General features: G+C 37.1%; 1 protein-coding gene across 3 annotated transcripts in view; it reads left to right on the forward strand.

The window, feature by feature from the left end:
• The window catches only part of TMTC1 (transmembrane O-mannosyltransferase targeting cadherins 1), a 267544-nt gene that overhangs the window by 54678 nt on the left and 191881 nt on the right, over window positions 1-20985 (forward strand). The gene's annotated exons all lie outside the window — the stretch shown is intronic.

The following is a 20985-nucleotide window of genomic DNA, read 5'->3' on the forward strand; positions in this document are numbered from 1 at the left end:
AAATTGTCTTACTGCTAGTAGGCACCGCCCTCACTGCAAATGACAATGCTGTCATCCTCCAGTGATCCTTCTCAGGGATGGTTCTAAATGTAGATTCTCTGCTTTCTTACAGTAAATCTGACTTTTGGAGAAGGAAGAGTGAGAAAAAAGAATCAATAGCATCTCCTGGTCTCTAGGCATGAGTATTATTTTGATGAAACTTTCAAGCAGATTTGGAAAGATGACCTTGCAAAGCCCCAGCTCAGAATTTTAAGTGACACATATTCCTAATAAGACATTTAGCTTAACCTGTCTGCCTCCTAAGAAATGTGGCAGTTTTCCAGGAAATTCATGTTTTAAAAAAGCAAAAGCAAGAATATTCATCTGTGGTATAGTTCTTTGGCAAATTGTGGGAGTTATGCTGCATGCAGGGGTTTGATCTGTCAGAAAAGTCACAAAACTCACCTTCCTGTGTTTATTTTTTAAATCTAACTTTCTCACATAAAATATTTTCAAAGTCCTTGAGTTTGTTAAATGAAAATGAGTAGATTCGGATTCAAGTCTATATGCTGCTTATGCAACTGCACCCTTCTGCAAAGGCTCGGAGTCTCTTGTATGGCTTACTTCCCCCCATTTCTTGCACTTGTTGGCATAGCTGCTATATGGAATCAGCAGGTTCTTGCTGTAAGTAAGCACTTAGTAAGTACTTATAAGTAAGCATAGTAAGTGCTTAGTAAGCACTTGTGATTCATGGTTGAGGAAAGTTTTAATGAGAAGAGGAAGTTATAATTATCCTTTTGTAGAAGGGTGCCTGCTCTGTACCAGACATGGTGGTAAGTCTGCACATGAACTCTATGAGTGCAGAGATCTTGTCTTTTTATTGTACCTTTGTGTCCTCAGCATCTAGAATAGTATCTGGCACATAGTACATGTGCAGAAAATACTTCTTGGGTGAATGGAAGGAGACACAGCGACTCACAAGAGGAAAGAGATGGCACATTCAAATTAGGATTATTGGAGGGGGATTATCTGCAAAGGGACTGTTTACACTAGTAAGGGTGCTGCCCATGGTAGTCACAGCAGAGGAACTGTTATCTCCCATAACCTGGGAAGCAAGTGTCCGGCACAAGTCATCGTGACAGGAACCTTTGGTCCAGGCACCAGTCAGCCTGAGGTGACCCAGCAGTGACAGAGCCTGGCCAGGAAACACCCTGAATTCTCTTCCTCCTGCCCTCTGCCCTCAGGCCAAGTGCCCCCTCATGCATGAAACTAGAAAGCAGAAGGTAGGGAAGTTTGCTGATGTGACCACACAGGCTGGCCTTCTCATAAGGAACAGAGTGGAGATTGTATCTGGAGCACAAACTGGAGAGATCCAGAATACACAGGAAATTCTCTGCCTCCAAGGAGCTCCCCATCTAGTAGGGAGACAGCAGAGTGAGCAGATATTCCAACATAATTTGAACATTGATGACAAATTATTGAGAACCCTCACGAGAACCCAATGAGAGAGGTTGTTGTGATGACCGTACAGAGCGAAGCTGAGAGACAGTTTAAGGCATTTGCCTAGGTCACAGAGTTGGGAAGTAAATGAGTTGAGATTTGAACATGGGGAGTTTGTTTCCAGAGTCTGTGCATTGCTGGATTAGAAGAGTTAACCCGTGGTTTAGAGCAGTGCTTTTTAAGCCTTCATGGGCATGGGAATTTTCTGGAGATGTTTCAAAATAATTCCTGGTTCGGCAGGCCTGAGGCAGGTCTGAGAGTTGGCATTTCTACCAAATGCTATTCATCTGCTTTGTGTGGTGAGGGATAGAGGACTCAGATTAGAAACGTGGGGTCTGCGTCCTAAGGATAAGACCTAGGTAGTCATTCCCTTCCCTGATGTGTGAAATGAGCAAGTTGGATGGTTTTTAAGGTCTATTCAAGCTTGTAAACCCTGCACTCCCTGGCTTCACACATGTGAGTGGCTCCCTTTAGCTGTCATTGGCGTTTCCCTGCCTTTGACTGTCCAGAAGGCTCCGGGGAGAGAAGCTGATGCATGTCTCCTCCTCCTCCCCACGTGCTGAATTCAGATCACAGCTCCTGAGCTGCTGGACTGACAGGGTGTACTCTGCTTTCAGCTGTTTCCTGCCAAGTCTGAGATCTCTCAGCATCTGGCTCTGCTTCCATCTGCCCCATGGATCCTCACTCCCTGTCACAGCGGATTAGGGTGCCGGCTCTAACAATGGAAACTGATGCTCAAGGTGCCACATTATGTCATTTATTTTGCACACTATAATTTCAGCCAAAAGTTGTAATATTGGTATGCATCGCAATAAAGCTCCTACTTTTTCAAAAGGGGTTTCTACTATTGGACATGCAGAAGATACTTAATGTTGTATGGCCAGTCAATGCTTCACTTAAAATTCCTACTGCTTAAATGAGCTGGGCATGGTGGTGCACACCTGTAGTCCCAGCTACTTGGGAAGCTTGTGGGAGGATAGGTGAGCTCAGGAATTCATGGCAGTAGTGAGCTGTGATTGTGCCAGTGCATTCTAGCCTGCTCAATAGCGAGACGCTATCTTAAAAACAAAACAAAACACAACACAACAAAAAACTTCTATTTCCCAAATTCATTCTCCTTTTGCTGTAACTATTGAATGCCATTGCTTCCCTGAGTGCCTGTCAATGGGAAGGAAAAAAATAAATCCTCTTAATATTTGACATTCAAAATATATTTCAGGGTTTTGGTCCCCCAAGTTCCCATACTTTCTCTCTGAGTTGGGGGCTCCTGCATCACTATAATCCATAGCTGTACATGCAGTATGCAAAGGTCTTTGACTCTGTATTTCAGAAAATCAGCCTGGGACCATAATACTGAGGTTTTCTTTGTCTTTTTCTTTTTGCTTTGATCATGCAATGCTATAGCACAGGCTCAGCAAATTACACATCGAATCTTACCAGATGCAGAGCTCCTGAGACATTATGTGTTATGGTTTTTGTGTTGTATTTTGACATTTTGGGCTGTTTATTTAATAGTTGCGTTTGATGATGCCCTCAGCCTCATCAGAACAGAGCAGCAAAGCCATACCCTGCTGTTCTCAGCAGTGCCTCCTGGAAGGTTGTGGAGGTTGTTTGCTGTTCTGTTTTCCTGTGTACATAATTCGTTATCTCTTAACTACATCTAGTGCTACTTATGTAGATATTTGGAAAGGATAATCTTTTATGTGTACAGTTAATTTCTCAATCTAAATAAGTCTTCAGAACTTTTCATCTCTAGATTGACGATATTGCCTTGGCTTTCTGATTTTTTCTAGTGTGTTTTCAATGATGTTTTCTTTATGTGCTGTGTTGTAATCACAGCACGTGACAATTATTCCTCTTGTGGCTGGAGAGCACCATGTTGGTACGGCCAGTATTTAACCAGGGATGGGATTTGGGGATTGTTAAAGGGTAAGGGATGCAGTAGTGTCAGATGTTATCATAAAAGTTGTAATGAGATTGGAGAGAAGACAGGTCAAATTCCCAAACAACTGAAGAGAGTCTAGGGTTGGTTGCCCTCTTGGAGGAAAGCAGTCGGTCTGTACCTCTGTTTATATGCTTGTCTTGGCCACGTGCCCTGTTTCCTCTTGAGCTCACAGAATTAGACATAGATTGAAAGTACTTATTAAAAATCTAGGGAGAGCTTCTCTGGGGTTATATTAAAATTGGGAGATGGCTTGGAATCTCTGTAACTAACAGAGTAAATATTGTATTTTAATGTCCCCAATGTCTATAAAGAGCAGCTTTCATGTTAATTGCTATTGTCTTAAAGAAAGATATCAAATACAGCTAGTGAGCTGGTTTGAGACACTGAACAGGCAGAAATAAGGGCAGAAATCTAGAATGATTTCACGAGACAGGCTGCTTCCCACCCCCCTCCTTAATTCTGTGCATCTCTGGCTCAGTAGCCTAGCAGTGCAGGGTGGTGTCCCCTGGGACTGACTGCATTGTTTTTTTCCCAGAGCAGGGTTAGATGAACCAGAACACAGTGTATGTTTTTTAATTCTGCTCAGGCCAAATATTTGGCAACCAATTCAGTCAGGCTGTGGAATCCTGGGCTTAGGTGGCTCTGTATATAAAGGCCTGGGTCTTTAAACAGTTAGAAACCAGAATGAAATTCTTTTTCCAGCAGACAGCCTGTCTTTAGGATTAGAATGTACTTCTTTGCAGTATCATTAGTAGAGAGAAAAAGGTAAAGTGTTGAATTTGAATATTGAGTTTTAGCAATTAAATGTCTTAAATGTTGTTTTTTTCTCAGGAAGTCAGCTACAGAGATGACTGTGAAATGTTATTTATAGAAGATTAAATGTTGTAGCAGACCATTGTGAAATAGCAGATCAAATAAATATTTTTCCTGAAATGTCAAAAACTTCATTACTGGAGCATCTTGTCTCCATAGAGCATGTAATTAATTATGAACCAGAAGTAAATATTTTATAGAACTTTAATCATTTATCTGGGTGCCATGTTTTATAAACATGATTATTCACTGGTAGTCTTTCAATTCTGCCTTTATTACATGATGATCTGCTAATTCAGAATGAGAAATTTCCACATTAAGAACTTGTCAGGGCTGGGTCTAGTGGCTCATGCCTCTAATCTCAGCTACTCAGGAGGCTGAGACAGGAGAATCACTTGAACCTGGGAGGCAGAGATTACAGTGAGCCAAGATCACACCATTGCATGCCAGCCTGGGCAAAAAGCAAACCTCTGTCTCCTAAAAAGGGAAAAAAAGATCCTGGAAGGCCAGGCTTGGTGGCTCACACCTGTAATCCTTGCACTTTGGGAAGGCAAAGTGGGTGGATCACATGAGGTCACAAGTTTGAGACCAGCCTGGCCACCATGGTGAAGCCCCCATTTCTACTAAAAAAAAACAACAAAAATTAGGTAGTCGTGATGGCAGGCACATGTAATCCCAGCTATTCAGGAGGCTGAGGCAGGAGAATTGCTTGAACCCAAGAGGAGGCTGCAGTGAGCTGAGATCATGCCACTGCACTCCAGCCCAATTAACAGATCAACAGAGCAAGACTCCACCTCAATTAAAAAAAAAAAAAAGAACTTGATGGATATACAGCTAAACTTTATGTTGAATTTCTTATTATCATTTGTAGTAAAACATTTGAACTGTGTGGTATTTTAGATCATGTCATTGGTTTACTTTTGTATAATCTATTTATTTTACTTTAAAAGTTAAGTTTTGAGTAGATAGAGAATTTTATTAAAATGTATGTAAATGTTTGAAAGATCCTCGTGTATTGGGTGTCCTGCCAACCCATTCTCTTCCCCATAGAGTTAATATTATTGTGAATTTTGTGTTTATTTTTCTGTTACTTTTCTTTATGATTTCACCACATATTTGTGTTCCTATATGATACATGCATGTAGATGAATCATAAAATATATATTATTTGGTGGCTTGTTGTTTTCATGCAATAATATGTTTCTGATATTCATCTTTGTTATTGCTGGAAGCTAAATTCCAGTCATTTTCCAGCTGTGTAATTCACTATATAATGCTATATAAGTTCGATAATGGCTCTATCACTTATCATCTAGAATGTGATGGAAAGAAATTCGGGTTTTTACTTTTTTTCTGTTAATAGTGCTTTTGTGAACATTTTTTACATTTCTCATATATATGTACGTGGATTTCCTTAGGTTGTATTCTTACGAATGACATTTTTTGGGTCATAGGTCATGCATATCTTCATCATTATTAATTAGGCCATATTTCTTCACCCAAACTGGTTGTAACAATATACACCACACTCAGCATCATCTGCCTGTTTTCATGATGCTCCAGGCTCCTGCCAATGCCGATATGTCAGACTTTAACATTTTCAAACTTGATGTGAATGAAATATTTTCTTACTGTGTTTTAATTTGTTTTTCCCTAATTACTAATGAGATCGATCACAGAGTCACATGATTATTATTGGCCACTTGGGATTTTTTTCCTGTAAAGTGCCTTCTCAAGTTTCTTGCTGATTTTTCTTAGGGTTGTTAATGTAGATGAATTTATCAGCCTATTCCTCTAAGATGTGCACTATATTCTGGTCTTCTCTAGCTTGAGGTCATGAAGATGTTCATATTGTTTTCTAAACATTTCTGAAAACATACTTTTGACTTTTAAGTCTAAAGTCTTCACTTTACCTGAGTCCCCCTTTAATTTTTTCCTTCCATCGTTTCTTTTTTGTTCTCCATATGAATGAATAACCAAATATCTCAGTATGATTCATTGAAGCTCCCAGTTCTTTCTTACTGATCTGCAGGGCCAAGACTGTCACAGATTAAATTTCTACTTATATGTATCAGTTTCTGGTTTCTCTCTCTCTCTCTTTTTTTTCTTAGAGACAGTAGAGACAGGGTCTTGCTTTGTTTCCCTAGCTTGCAGTGGCTTCATCTTAGCTCACTGCAGTCTTGAACTCTTGTGCTCCTGCAATCCTCCCGCCTCAACTTCTGAGTGGCTGAGATTACAGACATCTAATTAAAAAAAAAGATGTGCAGATGGAGTCTCACTATGTTGTGCAGGCTGGCCTCTAACTCCTGTGCTCAAGAGATCTCCTTGCCTTGGCCTCCCAAAATGCTAGGATTAAAGGTGTGAGCCACCACTGCTGGCTTGGTTTCTTTTTTGTATTCCTTTGTCTTCCATGCTAATACTACCTAGTCTTAATTGTTGAAGCCTTAAAACAATTTAAATAACTGTCACAATAACTGCTTTGTAGCTCTTCCATAATTGTCTTCATTATTTTGCGAACCTTTGCTGTTCTGTTAAAATTTTAGAAGTTTTCATTGGAATTTTGTTGAGACTATATAGATCAATGTTGGGAGAATTGACATCTTAATGATGTTGAGTTTTCTTATAATAAATAAGAAATTAGATATGCTTTTCCAGCAGGCAGCCTGTCTTTATGTGTTTTATAATTTTCTATGTAAAGCTCACATCTTCTTAGGTGCCTTAGTTTTTAAAATGCTTATAAAAGGTATTATTTATAATTACATTTTTAACCTTTTAATGCTAGTGTATAGAAATAAAATTGATTTTTTGTATCTTAGTTTTCATAATTAGCAACATTGCTAAAGTTTCTAGTCCTTTTCTTTCCTTGTTTTAGACAGAGTCTTGCTCTGTTACTTAGGCTGAAGTACAGTGCTGTGATCTCAGCTCACTGTAACCTCAGCCTCTCAGGTTCAAGTGATTCTCCTGACATAGCTTGCTGAGTAGCTGGGACTACAGGTATGTGTCGACACCTGGCGAATTTTTTGTATTTTTTTTATTTTTTGGAGATAGAGTTTCACTCTTGTTCCCCAGGCTGGAGTGCAATGACACGATCTCAGCTCACTGCAACCTCCACTTTCCAGGTTCAAGCAATTCTCCTGTCTCAGCCTCCTGAGTAGCTGAGATTACAGGCATGCACCAGTACTCTTGGTTAATTTTGTATTTTTCGTAGAGATGGGGTTTTGCCAGGTTGGTCAGGCTGATCTTGAACTCCCAACCTCAGGTGATTCGCCCACCAGAGCCTCCTAAGGTGCTGGGATTACAGGTGTGAGTCACCACGCCCAGTCCCCCCTTTTTTTTTTTTTTGGTATTTTTAGTAAAGATGGGGTTTCACCATGTTGGCCAGGCTGGTCTTGAACTCCTGACCTCAGGTGATCTGCCCACCTTGGCCTCCCACAATGCTGGGATTACAAGCATGAGCCACTGCACCTGGCCTAAAATTTCTAGTTGTGACAGTTCATATGTAGAATGTTTTGGGTCATCTATATATACAATCATATCATCTTTAAACTGCTTCTTCCTTTTTAACTTTTATAATTTTTCCTTATATTTTTGCCTTGTGGTTCTGTCTCAGACCTACAATTAATGAACAGAAGTGGTAAAAGAAGTCAGCTTTGTCATTACCTGGTTCTTAAGAGGTTGTATTATTGGTTACCAACTAATTTCATTGTCATCTCAGAGTACAGCTTTTAACATATAAATCTTAAACATGTATTTAGACTTCTTTCATGGTTCAATAGGTCATCAAACCCAATTGGGCCATAAAAGCCAATAGGTCACTGCCTCTCTTTTGTATACAATTAAAATTTGTAAAAGTTTCATGTATTTTCTGCATTGCAGGTGCAAATTCTTGCACATTATACACTAGCAGTTGTCAGTATATCATCTAGGGACCCTGAGGGTTTCCCAACACCCTTTGAAGGCACCCATTAGTTCAAAATTATTCTTATAACAATACTAAGTCATTATTTGCCTTTTTCTCACTCTCTCATGAATGTACAATGGAGTCTTCTAGAAGCTACACGATGTGATTGCAACAAAATGAATATAGAAGCAGATAGTAGAAGGATACAATAGGCATCTATTAAGCCAGATGTTAAGGAGATTTGCAGAACTGAAAAACAAAACCCCTTTACCACTGATTTTTTTTTGTTTTAGAAAATATAGTTATATTTCATAAAATTTATGTTAGCAAAAAATAAGCTTATCATTATTTAAAAATTATTAAAGACATATTTTCTTAAATTATAAGTTTAAATTTTTTACATAGCAAATATTAACAGAAATAACCTATATATACAAAATCATTTCAGAGTTCTTAATAATTTTTCAGAATGTAAAGGGAGCCAGAAGCCAACATTTTTTTAAAGTACTGATCTATAAGGGAAAGCTGGTTAATGGTATTATTCAAATCTTTTATGTTGTTATTGACTTCTCTTTTGGTCTTTTTGATCTCTCAGTTGCTGAAAGGAGTGTGTTAAAATGTTTTCATTAATGTAGGGTATGTATATTTCTGCTTGGAATTCTGTCATTTTTGCTTTATATATTTTCAGGCAGTGCTGTTGGGAGTGAATATATTTAGAAATATAATATCTTCTTGGTGATTTGAACCTTTCTCATCAGGCAGTAATAGTCTTTGTATTAAAGTATATTATGTCTAAAACAGCTAATTTGTTATGCTATGCTGAATTTCTTTGGGTTAGTGTTTGCCTGATACATTTTTCTATCTTTCTAAAGTTCTAGTCCCTGTATTTCAGGTCTGACTCTTGTAAACAAAGTGGAAAGTTATTTAATATGTCAATAAATACAATAGCTCTCTCATGACATATTATTATTGATAATAATAATAGCATCCTATTATTATCAAGTAGCTTATTCCCATCTTGTTCTTAGAAAACTCACTCTCTCAATACACACATACACAGAGATACCTATTTTTTTTTTTTTTTTGAGTTGGAGTTTTGCTCTTGTTGCCCAGGCTAGAGTGTCAGCTCACTGCAACCCCCGCCTCCTGGGTTTTCCCAGGTTCAAACAATTCTCCTGCCTCAGCCTCCTGATTAGCTGGGATTACAGAAACCTGCCACCTACCTTTTTGTATTTTTAGTAGAGACAGGGTTTCACTATGTTGGCCTGGCTGGTCTCGAACTCCTGACCTTAGGTGATCCACCTTGGCCTCCCAAAGTGCTGGGATTACAGGCATGAGTCACCACCTCTGGCCCACATACCACTTAACAAACACTTTCTACTAAAACTTATTTCCTAAATTTCCTGAAGTAGGTATAAGACAGTGACATACCCCTTTAGTTTTGTATATTTAAAATATCATTATTTTACTTGAATTTTTGGAAGGCGTTGTTTAGGCATGTATTTCTGATGTGACAGTTATTTTTTCTCAGCTCACTGAGGCCAATGTTCTGTCTTCTAGCTTCCAATCTTGGCTTCAGTAGGTCACCAGTCTGCGACATTTTTCTGTATATAATCAGGATTTTCTCTTTGACTACTTTTAAGATCTTTTGTCTTTGGTCATCCACATTTTCATATTGGTAGTCAGCATGTGGATATATTTTCATTTATCTTGTTTGGGATATGTTAGGAGTCCTGAACCTATGGAATGGGCCTCTCGCTAATCTGGAGAATTTGTGGCCTTTGTCTGTTTTAATACTGCCTTTATTCATTATTTATCTTTTTCTCTGGGTCTAATATTAAAGCATGTTAAATTTCTTACTCTCCTCCATTTCTATTAACTCTGCTTTCATATTCTATCTTCTTGTCCCTATATGTTGTATTCTAGATAATTTAAGTCTAATTTCACTTGGTTAATTCTTTCATCAGTTTGATTTGTTGTGTTCATAAACCTGTCCATAGAATTTAATATTTCAGTTACACTTTGATTTCTAGAAGTACTTTTGGTTTATATTCACATCTTCTTAGTCTTTTTTATATTACTTTCCTTTTTATGCATATTTACAGATTTTCTAGACATTATAGAGTGAGAAGATGTGAAATTCCTAAGAACAAACACACTGGGCCATCTGGCACCATATTTATTGGGAGAAACTCATAGAAACAGGAGGCTGTGCTGATGTGCTCACCTCCCTTTCCCGCCAATTATGGAATATGCTCAGCGATCTAGCATGGAGAATTTTAAGACACAAGGAGAAAGAGTGTGGATTTGGGGTTGCGGAATGTTTAAGCTGGAAGATAACACCACTCCTTTCCTAGCATGACACATGAATCGAGTTCAAACATGATAGCATTATGACCTAACAAAACCTTGGCCTCTGCTCTGCCACCTCAGAGTTTATGGTTGAGGGAGCACCAGGAGATTCATTGTTAAATTACTGAGTCCCCAAGATGGGATTGTTCCTTAAGACATGCAACCCTGGTTCAAAAGTCACTCACTAAGCTGTCAATAAAGAAGGATAAAGCTCATTCTGTCCACATGATATCAGTAGTTAGACGCAGGAACAGATAGAGGTGAATTTCTTGTGCTTGGCAGTGCTGCAGCTAGATCCTCCTATGGAAAAACAATCAAACTGCCAGATAAAATATTTTTAAAAATCTACTTTGTGAATACACTGATGAGCTAAGTCATTCTCAGAAACCAAAAATCAGGTAAAAGCAGGACACTGAAAAGATAAGAAGACTATTAAAACATCGTAGTTGAGTTGTCTAGTCCGTGGCCTCTCAGGCATTGCAGAATAGAAGAAAAGGGCCAGGTGACCACTCAAGATGAAGAGTCAATGAGAGAATCCAGTCTTACTGCATAAAGCTGGGATTCTCAATGGTTACACCCTTGCTGTGAGGTCACTGTAAAGAAATTTCACTGACCTAAGCATTGACGTTGGCTATGCAGGGGAAAGATCTCCCTTGAGGATGTATAATCACAAACCAGCCAGCATAAGGTTTTATACCTTGAATTCATATCACTATATTTTCCAAAAAAACTTCAATTGGAAACTTACTGTACTCCTGGGTTTTGTACTATCCCCATGCAAACGAAGCAAATCATATCATGCAACCCAGATATCCAAGTCTTCACAAAGAAGAATTTCCAAGAAATATGAGCTCAGTGCTATAATTTAAAAAGGCACAAGTGAATAAAACACCATGAGAAAGCCTACAGATAAAAACCAGATGCCAAAATTAGACCCACAGACTTTGTAATTGGAATTATTTGAAATAGAATATAAATTTCTGTATTTTGTTAATTCTACAATGCCACCAGTTTTCAAATGCATTATTATTTTATTTACTACAAAAAGAGAGAAATCACTGACAATTGTAAGCTGCATTCCAGTCTCAAAGAAGCTCAATGTGGCTTATTATTTCTTCAGGTCATAGCAGCTCTTTTTATTTATCTACAAGTTTACTGACTCATATACTAATTCCACTCAGTGAACTTTTTTAGATACTATATTTTCAGCTGTAGAATTTCTGTTCAGTACTTTTCAATATAATTTCTGGTTTTGGATGAGATTTTTATTTGTTGATTTATTATAAGCATGTTTTCATAGGATAGTTTTAATGGCTGATTTTAAATCCTTCTCTACTAATTCTAATATTTGAGTCTCTATAGATTGCCTATTCTCTAGAGTTTGGATCATGTTTTCCTGTTCTTCGTGTGTCTAATGATTTTGGATGGTGTCCTAGACATTGCTAATGATATGTTTTAGAGATTCTTGATTATTTTATATTCCTCTATGTAATTGATTTTGTTTGTTTTAGTAGTCAGTTAATTTGGCTGAACTTGAACTTCCCAACTGAACTTCTCCTGCATTGGGATGCCTTCTGAAATCCCTATCGAGGTCTTACAGCCTTATCAGGGCCATTTGGAGTTCTGCTTTGCTCATGTAGTCCAGAAGTCAGCCAGAGATTTGAGCAGAGATTATGCAGAATTGGGGACAGCCTTCTGTCACTCTCTTCCTTATGAGATTTCCTCCTTACTTTACAGTTGTCAAAGTTGCTCTGGATTCTGTCTTTGGATTTTTCAAACTAGTAAAAATAGGAGTTCTATCAGAATTCTAGCTGCCCTGCACAGTGGAGCCAGCTGTCCCTTACCCTTAGATGAAAAGCTATAAAAAACAGGAAACTTTTTGTACTGTTCCCGTATTCAACATATTTGTTCCCTTCTGGTTTCTGCCTGCTTTTGATCACTCTCCAGTACCTTCAAACATGTATTTTCAGTATTGTGTACAGAGTTTTAAGTGATGTGGTTTTTGTGTTGGTTTGCTTTGGTGAGAGGGTTTGTTCAATACAAGATACTTCACCATCAGCAGAAGAAATATTACCTCCCAATACTTATTTTGACATTTTAACTTTTGCGTTATACCTAGGAAAACAGTATTGAGGGATGTCGCTTATTGCAAATGATCTGCATTGTATCGTAGAATATTTCTTTCTAGTAAGTATTTGTCATCACTCAATCATAAATCACATGCAAATTCAAAGTACAAGTTTCTTAACTAAAGAGTAATTATAATAATGACTTGTAATAATTACTTATAATGATGTGCATGTCTTTTTATTTGTGGAAGGAATTATGATTCTCTATCTGACAAAACTTCGAAATTCCCTTTATAATTACCAAATGCTTATGCCTCTATCACGTTGCAAGTGACTGTGTGGAATAGTATTACCATATGTCTAATATGAGCCATTTAAACTAAAGAATATAACTGCTAACTCACTTCAAACCCTTAGAATTTACTAAACTAATTTGTTAAACTAATAATTTGTTTTTACTTTGGGACACAGGTTTGTGAAACTTCGTGCATTAATAAAACTGGCTTTTTTTTGTTAAGTTAGGAGGAAAGTTACGTTTTCAGTGGAGCACTGCCTTAGTAAGCAGACCATGATAAGATTGCAACTGAGGCTGAGCCATTACTGGCAATTTTCACAGGCACTATTCAATTCAGACCAAGTGGATTTCAAACTGAGAAAATTATTTAGGGTAAAGAGAGGGCTCTTTTTTCTAGTCTAGGGCAGTGCTCTTTAAACATTTTGATCCACTTACTCCCTAAGTTGATTTTGAAATCCCATGAGCTCCTCACATTTATATTGGTGCCTAAAATTTTTCATTGTAAATGCTCAGTATTTACAAAAAGTGCAATTTTCCATATATTGTTTATGTTGACCATTTAGTATAAAATTGTTAGATCCTTGCTTTAAATATGTCAAATAGGATATAAATACTAAAAGTGATTTATCTTCCATTATATTTAAAAAATATGTCAATAAGCTCCTCTTTTATCTCCTGGAATTTAATATTATTCTTTTTCCACTTTGAACTAATATTTTTATGCCATTTGGCTTATAGAATTTTATTCTAATTTTATACAATTTTATGTTTTTATTAATAATTGTATTATATTTCTTTGCAATAAAAATTCTATAAACTAGTATGATTTTTAAATTTTCCATGTCCTTAGACTCTAAATATTAACATTTCTTCTGTTTTAATTATGAATATCATTGCTAATAAACAATTTATCAAAACAGTATTAATGTTATTTTTAATGCTTTGAGGTAGCATAGTATTAGTAGTTAAAAGCACAGACTCTGGAACCTGAGTAAATGGTTTCAAATCTCAGCTCTAACTCTAGTTGCTCTAGAATTTTCGTTGCCTTATCTGTAAATGGAAGTTTGAAATAATGCTAGACTCTGAGCGTAGTGGCTCATGCCCGTAATCTCAAAGCTTTGGGAACCTGAGGCCGGTGGATCCCTTGAGGCCAGGAGTTCAAGACCAGCCTGGGAAACATAGCGACTCCCTGTCTTTAAAAATTAGCCAGCTGTAGTGGTATGCACCTGTGGTCTTAGCTACTGGGGAGCTTAAGGCAGGAGGTTTGCCTGAGCCTAGGAGTTTGAGGCTGCACGGAGCTATAATATTGCCGCTGCACTCCATTCTGGGTGACAGAGTGAGACCCTGTTTCTAAAATAATAATAATAATAATAATAATAATAATAATAATACTGATATAGTTTGACTGTGTCCACATCCAAATCTCATCTTGAATTAGTTCCCATAATCCCCACATGTTGTGGGAAGGACCTGGTAGAGGGTAATGAATCATGGGAGTGGTTTCCCTTATGCTGTTCTCATAATAGTAAGTGAGTTCTCATAAGATCTGATGGTTTTATAAGGGGCTTTCCTCCCTTTGCTCAGCACTCATTATCTCTCCTGCTACCCTGTGAAGAGGTGTCTCCCACCATGATTGTAAGTTTCCTGAGGCCTCCGCACCCATGTGAAACTGTGAGTCAATTAAACCTCTTTTCTTTATAAATTACCCAGTCTTGGGTATTTCTTCATAGCAGTGTGAGAATGGACTAATACAAATGTCAGCCTAATATAAACGTTACAAGGGCTAAATCAGTTCATGTATTTAAAGTGCTTAGAATAGCTCCTAGGCCATAATAAATCCAATGTAAGTGTTTGCTCTATTTTCCTGCCCATGGTTATTAAAAGTGAAAAATAAAATGTTATTGAAATGCATCTCAATAAGATGGATACGTTTTTCAATTAGCTTATGTATTAAATGACAACCATTAGTTATTGCTGGAGTGAATCTGGATTCCATCATGGCTGTCATGGCTTTTCATTTATATGCTTATAATGAGAAACCTTTTTATATAGATGGATAGATGAGAATGAAGGGAGTCTTGCTATAGCAAAATCTCCTAATTCTTTGAATTTTTTGGATTATGTGCCAAAAAATGATTTACCGGTCTTTCATAAATATCATTTTTAATGATCTTTCAGTGAATGGCTTTATTAGATTCTGCTTAAGTTTTGTTGAAAGCATTCAATTAGAAATCATCTCACTTGCAAAATGATTTTTCTCCAGTATATGTAGTCATTTTCTTTTGCAACACCAATACTAGTGTTTCTAATTATACCTTTTCTGGGTGCCTTGAGAGAATGTATCATTCAGGACAGTAAACTATTGTAAAACAGTATGGCTAAAAAATACTATTTTTTTTAAAAAAAGTAAGGGCTAATGTGAAAGAAAAGAGAACTAGAAATGACTCTTGATTACACTCTCTCTGAGAGTGCAGAGTGATTCTGGGCAGATCAATTTTGGAAAGTCTTTGCCTGGCGCTGATGCATATACTCCATTGTAAAGATCATGACCATTGGGGCCATCCTTTTTCCCTGGGGAGCCTGAGCCAGGGACATATCATGCCCAACATTTGCTAATTTGAATTTTGACTTCTGATTCTTGTTGGGATGTGGGTTTGGGAGAAAGCCAGTTCGTCCCGTGGTTCTGAAACTGTGGTCCACAAATCCCCCAGATCCTTTTGGGAGGTTCTGTGAGATCAAAACTATTTTTATACAAAGACATTTGTCATTTTTGCTGTGTGGGTAATTCGCACGGACAGTGCACAAGCAATGGTAGGTAAAACAACTGGCCCTTTATCATGAATTGAAGCAGTGGCACAATTGACCAGGGTTTGTATATTTTGGCTCACATTTCTGGTTTAAAAAAGTCATATTTTCACTTAAGAATATCCTTGATGAAGCAGTAAAAAATTTTTAAATGAAATCCCAACACCTGAGTATATATCTTTTTAATATTCTGTGTAATGGAATGGGCAATATGCATAAAGCACCTATGCTGCACACCAAACGACAACGTCAAGAGGAAAAGCACTTGAATGATTGTTTGAATTGCAAGCTGAACTATTTTTCTTTTAACAAAACATCATTTTTACTGGAAAGATTTGCTGACAAACTGTTGTCTTAGTCCATTTTGTTCTATTATAACAGAATACACAGACTAGGTAATTTATAAAGAACAGAAATTTATTCTATCACAGTTCTTGAGGCTGCAAAGTCCAAAATCAACATGCTGATAGATTAGGGGCTGGTCTTTCTGCTTCCACCTTGGTGCTTTGAACACTGGGCCCTCTGGAGAGAAAGAATGTTGTGTCCTTACATGAGGAAGAACAGGAGAGAGAGAGAACCCACTGCTGCAGCTCCTGCTTATAGCGGCATTAATCCATTCATGAGGTCTCCGCCTTCATGACCAACACATCTCCATTGCACCTCACCTCTCAACATTGTGGCAGTGGGAATTCTATTTTCAACACATGAATTTAGGGGGACATATTCACACGATAACAATTATGATTATTCAGACTTTGGTATTCAACATAGGCATTTTTCTTCAAAATGAACAATGAGCCTGGTACTTCAGTGAAAACAACTAATAGTATTTACTGCTAGTGTTAAAATTCAAGTTTTCAAGGAAACATTTGGATTTTGGTCCAAACTTGTAACTTCATTGTGAGTTTTACAGCCTACCAGTACCAAAAGACTTTTGATAAGATCAGTGGTGATACATGATATTAGCAAATAGGATTTTCAAAATATTGTGTAATGAAATGTGTAAACATTTTTAAAATGTATGTAAATCAGTGACCTAATATTTTTCAAATCTGCAGTCCATGATGTTACAAAATCATGCATGGGTGTGTTAGTGTTCTCGACTAACACAAATGTTCTCCAAACTAATGGAGAACATTAGTTTGTGTTCTCCGGAGACACTGAAGAAATAGGATCTCTCTCTGTCCGTCTCTTGCTTGCTCTCTCTCTCTCTCCCTCTCTCTCTCTGCATGTGTGTGTGTGTGTGTGTGCGCGCGCACGCATTTATGTAGAGAGATTTATTTTAAGGAACTGGCTTATGTAGTTGTGGAGGCTGGCAACTGTAAAGCCTGCAGGCTTATAGGTTGGAAATGCAGCAATTGGTATTGTAATCCCAAGTCCCAAGGCTGGTAGGCAGCATTTCCACATTTCCATGTTGCAATCAGAATTCCTTTTTTTGGGTGGGGACATGAGTCTTTTTCTCTTAAGGCCTTCAGTTGCTTAGATGAGGCTCACCCACATCACATGGAATGATCCATTTCACTCCATCTACTGATCTAAATGTTAGTCACATTTTTTAGATCTAAAAAAAATACCTTCACAGCAACATCTAGACTGGTGTTTGAACAAACAAGTGAATCCCATAGTCTAGCCAAGTTGACACATAAAATTAACCATCGCAATGAGTAAAAGATTCATTCAAGTTAAAGGCAGACCAGTAGATTTGACATCACAAATAAGCTTCAAGAAACCACCACTTGTTGAATATTAGTATCAAAGAAGGATGTCTGTAATTATCTAAAAAGCTGTTAAGATACTCCTCACTTTTCCAACTATTAATATATCTGGGCAAGGGTAGATTTTCCTCTTACACTTCAACTAGAATAACATATAGCAGCAGATTGAATATAGAAGAAAATGCAGGAATTTAGTTTCTGTTATCCTCAATTAAGCCAGATATTTAAGGAGATTTTCAAAATATTTTCAACATCCTATTATTTTCACCAATTTTTTCATTTTAAGAAATATAGATTTTCAAGATAAAATGTTTTTAATAGACAATAGGTTTGTTATTTTAATGCATTAATAAATTTTTAAAAAGTTTTCTGTTAGATATAACATGCTTAAAATTTCTTTTCTCAGTAATATTTGAGTATAAAGGGGTCTTTAACACTGTTGTTTGGTAAGTGGTGCATTGATAAACAGAAGGTGATAGATTGGGAAAAGAATTAATTCTTATTAAGACAGCACATGTTGTGGTTAGATGTTTCCTTGAGGGTTTAGCCTGTTTGAACTTTTGAATATTTTAATGAGTGTTTTAACATAAATAGTGGTTTGCACACTTATACGACCATAGTGTTAGTGGTTGTTTAACATGATGTAAGATAAACGCTCTGAAGTGAGTAGGCTGGTTAATTTGGGGAACTTTCTTCCACATCGGATGTAGTTGAGGGGAAGTTCCCGTTATATTGGAGAGCGAGAGAGCAGTCTCCTCTTATGAAGAGCTTCTCAAAGATGACCTGCTGATTCTGGGTTGCTCTTCAAAGTGATTCTGAGAGCTCTTTGCCAACTAATTGCATGAGGAATTTCAGCAGCTTTTTAAAGTCCTGCCTCTGGGCCTCAAATCCCTGAACATCTCCAACATCTGCTCCAATTATTCAGTCCTCCTCACATTGTTATAAGAATGTTAGAAATGTCATGCCAGCTGCAGTTTTACAGTCTGAGTTTAACCAATGACACCAGCATCCATCCTATATCAGCATCCTTAATTTTTCATTTTGGAACATGGAAGATTATGTACACAGTATCAATCCATATGTTTGAGAGGAAAGAAGAGCATAGAGCTAAAAGCACAATTTGAACTCAGAGACATAGTTTTACTTTAATAATCCATTGTATTATCCCTTCCCAAATTATCACATATAACTTGTTCCTGAATAAATTTTCTTTCTTGCATTTTAAAAACATTAACTTTAGCCAGGTGCAGTGGCTCAAATGGATAATCCCAGTATTTTGGGAATCTGAGGCAGAAGGATTGCTTGAGGCCAGGAGTTTGAGACCAGCCTGGGCAACATAGCGAGACCTTGTCTCTACAAAAATAAAACATACCCAGGCATGGTGGTGCATGCCTGTGCTCCTAGCTACTTGGGAGGTTGAGGCAAGAGGCTCATTTGAACCATGTAGTTCGAGGATGCAGTGAGCTATGATTGTACCACTGCACTCCAGCCTGTGTGATAGAGTGAGACCCGGCTCTGAGGAAAAAAAATACATGTATATATATGTATATACTTACATCTATATGTATATGTAAACCATTTTTAAAGAAGGATATATATATATATATACACACACACATATATATCCTTCTTTAAAAATATATATGTGTGTATATATAAATATATATGTATATGTAAACCATTTTTAAAGAAGTATATATATATATATATATGTATATATATATATGGCATATGAAAAGATCTTAGGCATATTTCTTGAATGAAGACATCTCATGTCTCCTCAGAGTACCTCATTTTTCAGCAGGGGTTCATATCATATATCTATATATATATATATGTGTATATATATATATATATATGTATATATATATATACACACACACACACGTATATGTATATCCTTCTTTAAAAATGGCTTAGGTAGATCATGACAAGGACATTTGTGATCCAGGTTGATGACAAATACAAGGCATCTGCCTTACTTGGTTTCTCAGCCACATGTTTCCTGAGAGATCCCTGAAATAGGAGCGTGGTTCCAATGACTGCAAGGAAAGAGCAGCCTGCAGACTAATTGGCATGCAGCTGAGAGCAAGAGCAGCCAAAGTGACTTACAAAAGATCTGCTGTGTCCTCACAGGCCTGGAGATTTCCTGCAGACCCCGACAAAGTGGTTCAGGCTGTGTTTGGAGTAGCTCAGTCTGAAAGCCAGTTCGATTGTGGCAGCTGCTTGATTAAAGAATGCCATTCAGTGGAAAGGAGGAAAACAAACGAGAAAACAGAAATAGACTCTATGTACTGATTGTTTGACTAGGGACAGACAGAGACCCATTACCAGTGAGTCTAATAGGGTATAGCAGTATCAGAACAACCTACCTTTGGCTGGTCATTCCACTTTATTGCAGGGTGTTTGCCCCCTATGCTTTGGATTTTCTCTCATCTTTATTTTCTCTCAAATGATGGTGAGACTCATGTTCTACAATTGGAAAGCACTTTAGGCTTTTCCATGTTTTAATCTCTACAGTTAAACTCCTATAACAACTGCACGAAACCTATCCCACAGGTTAGTTAGTGCACAGTAAAGAGTAAGAGGAATTATTAAAAGCCTTTTAAAACACATGTAAATAAATAGAAAGGCATTATACAAATTTTAAACACATTTGGGAAAACAGAGGCATATCTAGATGAGTGTTGTCAAGTTGTGATTGGCTCCGTCACCAGCTGGCATCTTCTTCCTACCCAGGAAAGAAGGCCAGAGAAAAGACAGAGAGGCTCAGGGAAGTGGGAGTTTTTTCTAATTTCTTTTCCAGTATTTTCTATTTTGAAAATCTGTGAAATTTTTTATTCAAAATTATTTTTCTGAATGTAGTCATATTTTAAAAATAGAACATGGAAATGTGTTGTTCCATATTATTTGTGTTTAATATGGAAATATTTTCTCTTTTTTTTCATTTTCACTTTCTTACCCATATTGTTTTGTTTTTCTTAGTTCTTGGGGTATTGCTCTGAAGCTTTTTATGTGAATTATCTCACTTGATATACACACAGCCCTATGAAGTTGTTGTTATTATTTTTATTATTTCCATTTTGCGGAAGACTGACTGAGGCTCTGAGAAGCCAAATGCCATTAGCTCATGTTCACATCTGGTGACATCAGCGTTTGAATCCAGGCAGCCTGACAACATCACCCCACTCTAACATTCTTGCCAATCTCTGAAACTTTTCTCCAAATATTGAAATTTAATTGTCTTTTATTATACTCACTTTTTGAGTGTGTTATAGGTTGAACAGAGTATTTTATTTTTTGATTTATAGTGCAAAAATTGAAAAAAATAGTATTTAAAACATGTATTCCTCATCTTGGCATTTGACTCTTATTCAATATCCTTTCTTGATGATTTTTCTCTCATTGTATAACTAGTCTGAAAGGATATTCTCTTGACAAAACAATATTTTCTTATATTTCTATGTATAGGAGAATAAGAAATTACTTCACTCTCCCAGAAGTAAACTGAGATGAAATTTTCGTGGGACTTAGCCCTTGATTTAGATGCTCATTTCAACTGCAAAGGTTCAAACTTTGGGAATCTCTGTTGTTGCAGAGGGTCTATCTCC

The sequence above is a fragment of the Sapajus apella genome, unplaced genomic scaffold, assembly GCF_009761245.1.
Source record: "Sapajus apella isolate SASKATOON/1434 unplaced genomic scaffold, GSC_monkey_1.0 scaffold183, whole genome shotgun sequence".
NCBI lineage: Eukaryota > Metazoa > Chordata > Mammalia > Primates > Cebidae > Sapajus > Sapajus apella.